This window comes from Portunus trituberculatus, chromosome 16 (genome assembly GCF_017591435.1).
Source record: "Portunus trituberculatus isolate SZX2019 chromosome 16, ASM1759143v1, whole genome shotgun sequence".
Classification (NCBI taxonomy): Eukaryota; Metazoa; Arthropoda; class Malacostraca; order Decapoda; family Portunidae; genus Portunus; species Portunus trituberculatus.
This window is the reverse complement of record NC_059270.1, coordinates 11,862,945-11,870,444: the sequence shown is the minus strand read 5'-3', so window position 1 is coordinate 11,870,444 and position 7,500 is coordinate 11,862,945. Positions and strand designations below refer to the sequence as shown.

Below are 7,500 nucleotides of genomic sequence, written 5' to 3'. Positions count from 1 at the left end.
ATTATCCTTGACAGTTAACCCTTAGAATCCATTCGTTGAGTATATTTTGACTGTAATTCCTCCGAGAGCTTTTAAGATAGGAATTGAGGCCATGTGTGACTCTCGCACTCAGCCCTGCAAACAGTTTCCACTGGAGACTGTCATTCATAGGATCTCTCACATCAACCACTGGCCAACTTTTTTTTTCAACCTTTTATTCTTCATTCTCTCTTCTTTTCTTTATTTTCTTTCTTTATTTTGTTTTTTCTATCTCCCTTGCTTTCTTTTTTACCAGAATGTTTTTATCCCAGAAGCAATGTCTTACGAAATGAGCCATGATGAATGTGTAAATTAACTTTAGTAAGATATGCCTGAAACCTCTCAGCACCTTCCTGCGCACATTACAACATCAATTAATGAGCGGGGAACAGAATCTTTGATAACAAAATGTAAGAAACACATGTGATGTTACTTACAGAATATCTTACTCATATCTTTCATCTTGTCTGGCTTGCATTGAAGAAAGAGTCCGTTCACGATTTATCAGGACTACTAATTCCTTCGTAGCTCGACATACATGTGGAAGAACTGCGAGCAAACTGGATTGTGTTAATTGTTCATCTCACTGGAATGTAACTATTTTATTAAGTGTTATATATTTTAAAGTAATAAACCTTTATCTGATACTAAGGCTATGACACTTGTTACTTCATTTAAGTTACGAGTTGATTTATCGAATAAAAATAAAACTACTGGCAGATGAAGGTACTCTCTACTTGATCATTCCTTTAGCCATCAGTGACGTCCATACCAATCAAGCTTCCAACATGAGCTACACCACTTCATAATATTTGAGGACACCCTAAAGCACTGAAAGCATTATATTGCTTTACCTTTATATCGTAAAATTATTTACAGTACTTGTCTTGCCGTAGATACGAATATATAACTCTCAACAAATACAGACTTACTGAAACTAGTCCACCTCCTCCCCTTCATTATTGGGGGTAATAATTAGCTTTCTAAAGGTTTTGCCTTCAATTTCAGAGACTGATAAGAAAACAAGTTTTTTTTTTCTTTGTTATTGGTGCATGAATATGATGACTACTGAATGGATTATGGAGGTGATAAAGCAGGAGAATAAAGAAAAATGTCGCTATTTCTATGATATTTCGATGGGAAATTTTCTTCGAAAAAAATTATTTCTTCTTGGGAAGACTGACTATCGTTAGAGAAATAAAGATTTCATCCTTCATCATATTTTCTCACCATCATAATTCACTCTTTTGCCTAATCTAAACATATTAAGAATGTATTTTTCACATTTATTACAAGAAAATTCCTTAACGAAAGAAAGAATTAAATTAAAACATTGTAATGTGCAATTGATGTTACGTTCAGATTTCCCAGATGGATGTTTATCTGTGCTTATTAGTCAGGCATGCTGCAAGTATTGGCAATGATGTGATGACGAAAGACAGTCACTCCTTGGCCAGGGAAGAAGGATTATGATTAAAAAAACACGACCACCCGCCGTGTGTGTGTGTGTGTGTGTGTGTGTGTGTGTGTGTGTGTGTGTGTGTGTGTGTGTGTGTGTGTGTGTGTGTGTGTATGTATGTGTCCTATTAACGATTAATATTATGTAAATGTGTTTGTGTGTTTATCTTCGTCTCCCTTATGTGTGTGTGTGTGAGAGAGAGAGAGAGAGAGAGAGAGAGTGTGTGCATCTCTCTCTCTCTCTCTCTCTCTCTCTCTCTCTCTCTCTCTCTCTCTCTCTCTCTCTCTCTCTCTCTCTCTCTCTCTCTCTCTCTCTCTCTCTCTCTCTCTCCTTGATTTCCGAGTGAAATCCAATTTGGCTTAAACTCGCTTCACTTCTCCGTCTTCCCATATAAGCCTCTTCTTCTTCATTCCCTCATCACCTGTGATTCCTCCTCTCTCCTCCATCCCTCCCTCCGTCCTCCTGACCTTCCTTCTTTTCCTAATGAAGTATCCTTGTTCCTCCTCCTTTTCTTCCTCCTTCTCTACATCTGCATTGCTGTAAGTCCATGAAAGAAATTTCTGAAGTGATTTTGCTCTACTCTGAATATACGATGAAAAAAAGTATGGTAGAAACATAAAGAACAAAAAAGATTTAGAACCCATTTGATTGATAATAGTTGATTGTAATAAGTTTATTGCTAGTATGACAACTGTTTTTAGTTTTATTAATAGTTTTTGTTTCTTCTTTGGTCATTTTTTAGATTAATTATCAAAGATTTAATCATTACGACTATGATATGTTTCGGATAGAGTTCATGTCGAGTACTTTCTATATAACCCAAACAACGCTGCCACACAGGGCTTAAATGTGTTCGTGACGTATTCTGCCACATGGTAACTATCAGGAAAAAATAACTCACTCAGTGTGCCACTGGTATAACTACTTATTAACACATTTTTTGGCTAATAATGCTAAAAAAAAAATAGTATCTCTCTCTCTCTCTCTCTCTCTCTCTCTCTCTCTCTCTCTCTCTCTCTCTCTCTCTCTCTCTCTCTCTCTCTCTCTCTCTCTCTCTCTCTCTCTCTCTATCTATCTGTCTATCTATCTATCTATCTATCTATTTATCTATTTATCTATCTATCTATCTATCTATCTTTCTCTCCTTCGATGTGAAGATTAACAGTTTACCGGAGACAGTCGTGCGGTACCGGCCTCGGCTGATTCGTCCACTTGCGGAAGGAAAATGCAGCTGAGTTTTCGCAGGATGAAGGAACGACTGGCGAAGGAGGAGTGTGTAAACTTTCACAGACACTGGGCTCCACACTGGCGATGTAAACAAACCCTCTGCCTGGCTTATCTCCGCCAACGCGCCGCCGGTAACCCTCAACCCTGCGCACCACGTCTGGCGCAACCCTTTTCACTCAGGGCCCGCCCAGAATCGCGGAAAGAAAGAAATGGCACGTGCCTCGCCTGACGCAGACTAAAACCTAACCCTTCCCCTTCTCTCTTTTTCCATTCCCCACCAGTGCGGCAGTCACAACTTTAATAACATTTCGATCAAAAGAACAGCGAGGCGGACACAGAGGTAGAGCAACATGCGGTGAAAACGAAATAGAAATTACACTTAGACACTCACTCGGTCAGCTCACCCCTGTCCACTGGATGAGCCTGACGTCTGAATATCCATCGATTTCCCAATCTCCTCCATGGCTCAGCAATATTGGCCATAAATGCTGGGATGTGGGAGAGTGCTTGGTTCGGCTCCAGCCCTCGCACGCGACCACAGCAACAGGTGAAGAGAGGGAGGGATGGAGGGACGGAGGGACGGTGGATGGGAGGGAGGGAGGGGTCTGATGCAGGATGGCTGATGATGGATGGACTTCCCTTCCACCTCTACCTTTACTTACACATCTTGCTAATAATATGTCGCTTTTCCTCGTGCGATTTCCAGCTGCCAGGAAAGTTGTAAGTTGGCGTGAGGAAATTACACCATGCTTATAACCTGACGGGGTATTGAAGAGGAGAAAATGGGAGGAAAAGTAATAAAGGCGATGAGAAGATACATGTACTGGCATTGCTACTACCACCACCACCACCATTACCGCTACTAGATAAGGTGAAGGTGTAGGGAAGGAAGGTGACTGTATATTTAGCAAAGTGGCTGCAGATTATGTAGTTCAGGGGAAGCAGCCACTCCCATCTCCCAGGCTTCGATAATAGAACGATTGATTTCTTGCGACAACCACCTGATTAGGGAGCGCACGCCCCCTCTCTCCCTTTCATCCAAACCTTGGTCACGAGCACTCTCTCTCTCTCTCTCTCTCTCTCTCTCTCTCTCTCTCTCTCTCTCTCTCTCTCTCTCTCTCTCTCTCTCTCTCTCTCTCTCTCTCTCTCTCTCTCTCTCTCTCATCACCTAGGTGCTTTATGAAAGAAGAAAATGACGTAATAGGTGTTTGGGAGGAAAATAATATAGAAATTGAAAAAAATGGCAAGATTAGTGAAAAAGAATAGAGCGAAAGAAGGATGACATGCACAAAGAATAAACGAACTAATACAAACAATAAGGTAAGGAAACACACACACACACACACACACACACACACACACACACACACACACACACACACACACACACACACACACACACACACACACACACACATGATGGAACATAGACTAACGTAAATCTGAGAAGGAATACGTGCAAGCACATGAAGAACAAACATTAACCTGGGCCGCCGTGGTACAGTGGAACCATGCGTGCTTTGGGGTCCGAGGGGTCTCCAAGCGCATGGATTCGAATCCTGTCCACGGTCCGAGTGTAGTTTGGGCTTCCTCACTCGGGGCAACGGTTTCCTAGCGGTGGGCTTTGAGATAGGAGATGCCACAAAAAGTATCCCCTTTAGCCCATAAATTCCCGTGAAAAGCCCACATGGTATACAAAAAAAAAGATAGTTTAAAACCAACAATCTCCAACACATATACAAAGTCAAGGGAAAACTGCCGCCTTAGAGCTTTGGATTTTTTTTCTTTATTGAGTCTTAGAAATAATCATCCAGTCATTATTAAAGAATATAACGCTGATTGAAATTACTAAAAAAACGTTTTTCATCAAATCTTGAAAGAATTGCAAATCATATTCATTTTTATGTCTATTTAGTGGTTTGTCAAGTTGCCTTAAAAAATATGCAATATTCTTTTATTGAAGTGAAATATTATAACATTTTCACTTTCATAATTTGCTAGCAAATCTCATTCCAAATTTTTTATTATATAGATTGTGTGTGTGTGTGTGTGTGTGTGTGTGTGTGTGTGTGTGTGTGTGTGTGTGTGTGTGTGTGTGTGTGTGTGTGTGTGTGTGTAATTCACCACGGTCGTCTGCTGGTCACCCAGCCAGCCTTCCCCATTACGGAGCGAGCTCAGAGCTCATAGACAGATATTCGTGTAGGACTGAGACCACAACACACTCCACACACCGGGAAAGCGAGGCCACAACCCCTCGAGTTATATCCCGTATCTACTTGGTGCTAGGTGAACAGGGGACATTAAGAGGCTTGCCCTTTTGCCTCGCCGTGTGTGTGTGTGTGTGTGTGTGTGTGTGTGTGTGTGTGTGTGTGTGTGTGTGTGTGTGTGGGTTGGAGTGGGGGATGGGGAAGAGGAGTTTAATGGTCTGCCAGGGAGGACTCGGGCCCATTTGCTAATTACATCTTTGAACGGATCACCAGAGTTTAATATCCTGCAAGCATCAAAGAGTCCTAATAATTTCTTGCTCCTTCTTTTACTCCTCCTCCTCCTCCTCCTCCTCCTCCTCCTCTCCTCCTCCTCCTCCTCCTCCTCCTCCTCCTCCTCCTCCTCCTCCTCCTCCTCCTCCTCCTCCTCCTCCTCCTCCTCCTCCTCCTCCTCCTCCTCCTCTTCCATTTTTTTTTTTTGTTATTGTGGTTCTTGTTGTTTGTTATTGTTAATATTGATCTTTTCTTCTTTTTCTTTATTCGTTTTTGTTCTTATTATTATTATCTTTAGTAGTAGTAGTAGTAGTAGTACTAGTAGTAGTAGTAATAGTACCTGTAGTAGTAGTAATAGCAGTAGTAATAGTAGTAGTAGTAGTAGTAGTAGTAGTAGTAGTAGTAGTAGTAGCAGCAACAGTAGTAGCAGTAGTAAAAGTAGTGGTGGTACTAGTTGTAGTAGTAACAGTAGTAATAGTAGTAGTAGTAGTAGTAGTAGTAGTAGTAGTAGTAGTAGTAGTAGCAGTAGTAGTAGTAGTAGTATCATAATCATTATCACCATTAATGATTTTTATTATCATTATCGTCATCATTTTTTCCTTAGTTATAATTTATTTTTAGTTTTCAATAAATCATGGCATGCGTTACCATTATCTTGTGTTTTATCATGCTCCATGGAGAGAGAGAGAGAGAGAGAGAGAGAGAGAGAGAGGATGATGGGAGATTGAAGGTGACAGTGAGTATACAGCCAAACAAATAAGTAAGTATAACTGATCACTGTCACCTCACAATCAGCTTAATGGTCAGAATAGCCTCAAGTCATGATAGCAATAAATGGACTATTTTCCCAAGGAGATACAGACCAATCAGAACACCAGCAATAGCGGAACTAATCTTATTCATTTCTATAGCATCACGCCACTTAATTCTATGGATCACATTTGAAAGGGATTCGAGGTCTTATATCTAGTGCCTTTTTAAGAGGATATAGTGGAGTTCATAGCTTTTCAGTGGTGTTATTACGATTCCAGTGATAGTTTCTAATAGATTTTGCTCTATTAATGGCAAAAACATATCTAAGAACTTAATCATATTCGTGGCTTTTTGAAATACTTCTAATGGGAATCTATAGGTTTATGATTTATCAGGTTTTTTTTAGAATATTTTTTTCTTTTACTGTAAGATATTTTTTTGGTATTTCTTTACTATGTGTTGTTAGCAAACGCGTCTGGGATTGTAATGGTGTTGATGATTTCACAGCATATTAGTAAGTCTTCCCGTTGTTGAAGATTTTTGATCATGTGTACTTGTTTTATCAATCTTGTTATGAAAATGTGTCTACCGAATATTTTCTCTCCTCCCTGGTTACCTTCTGCGCCAGCCAGTCTGTCAGTCCCTTGATTTAGCTGTGTTTGTCCTATAAATTGGCTGTCAACTCCCATTCTCTCTCTCTCTCTCTCTCTCTCTCTCTCTCTCTCTCTCTCTCTCTCTCTCTCTCTCTCTCTCTCTCTCTCTCTCTCTCTCTCTCTCTCTCTCTCTCTCTCTCTCTCTCTCTCTCTCTCTCTCTCTCTCTCTCTCTCTCTCTCTCTCTCTTGCTCAATCATTCGTCCGGATTATTTTTGTTTCTTCCCTGTGTTTCTTTTCCTCACATTTTTCCCCTTTATTACTTATTCTGATAGATTAATTTATCCCTCATATAGATTATTTCGTTGGACTCCATGGCCCAGCAACTATTGACTAAAATCCTTTCTGGCTAATAGTTATCGTGCCTCTGCTGCCTCCTCCGCCCACCTCCGTGCCTCGCTTACACATGTCCTTGCCAGACCTCACGGGAATATCAGGACCTTTAGCGAATCTTTTCCACAACAACATGATTTCCTTCATAATTCTTCTCTAGATACATTTTGCTTCTCGCCATGCTACCTTGCACGCCTACTTATTTTTCAGTTCCTCTCGTTTCTTTCCCTTTTTACTTGGTGTCTTTTATTGTTTGTTCTAGTTCTTTTCTTCCCGTTTAAGAACATAAAACAATAAGGACTATCTTTCGTATAAAAGGCTGTTCCTGATTATCTCTCCTACCACCCTTCCTTCTTATCTCATCTTCCTTGTATCAATAACTAAGCTGCTCTCCTTATGTAACTCAATTGTCATCCTTCTGTGTAACTCACCGCCGTCTTCTCTGATCCTTGCCGTTCGCTGCTGTTTGTCACACCACCCTATAAAATTATGTATTCCACAGCTTGCCCATGTAAAGCACTGAGCGTCGTCATTAACTTACCATTCTCATATGAAGCACCATACTCTAGATATAATACATAT

The 7,500-nt window shown here is 40.5% G+C and overlaps 2 protein-coding genes across 2 annotated transcripts in view; one reads left to right on the top strand and one right to left on the bottom strand.

Annotated features, from left to right (window-relative positions):
- The window catches only part of LOC123504587 (probable 3',5'-cyclic phosphodiesterase pde-5), a 219,726-nt gene extending 216,888 nt beyond the window's left edge, over positions 1-2,838 (bottom strand). The window contains 1 exon segment of the mRNA XM_045255234.1: positions 2,648-2,838. The gene's annotated coding sequence lies outside the window, so the exon portion shown is untranslated.
- Positions 1-7,500, top strand: part of LOC123504590 — a 54,143-nt gene that overhangs the window by 10,518 nt on the left and 36,125 nt on the right. The window lies entirely within an intron of this gene.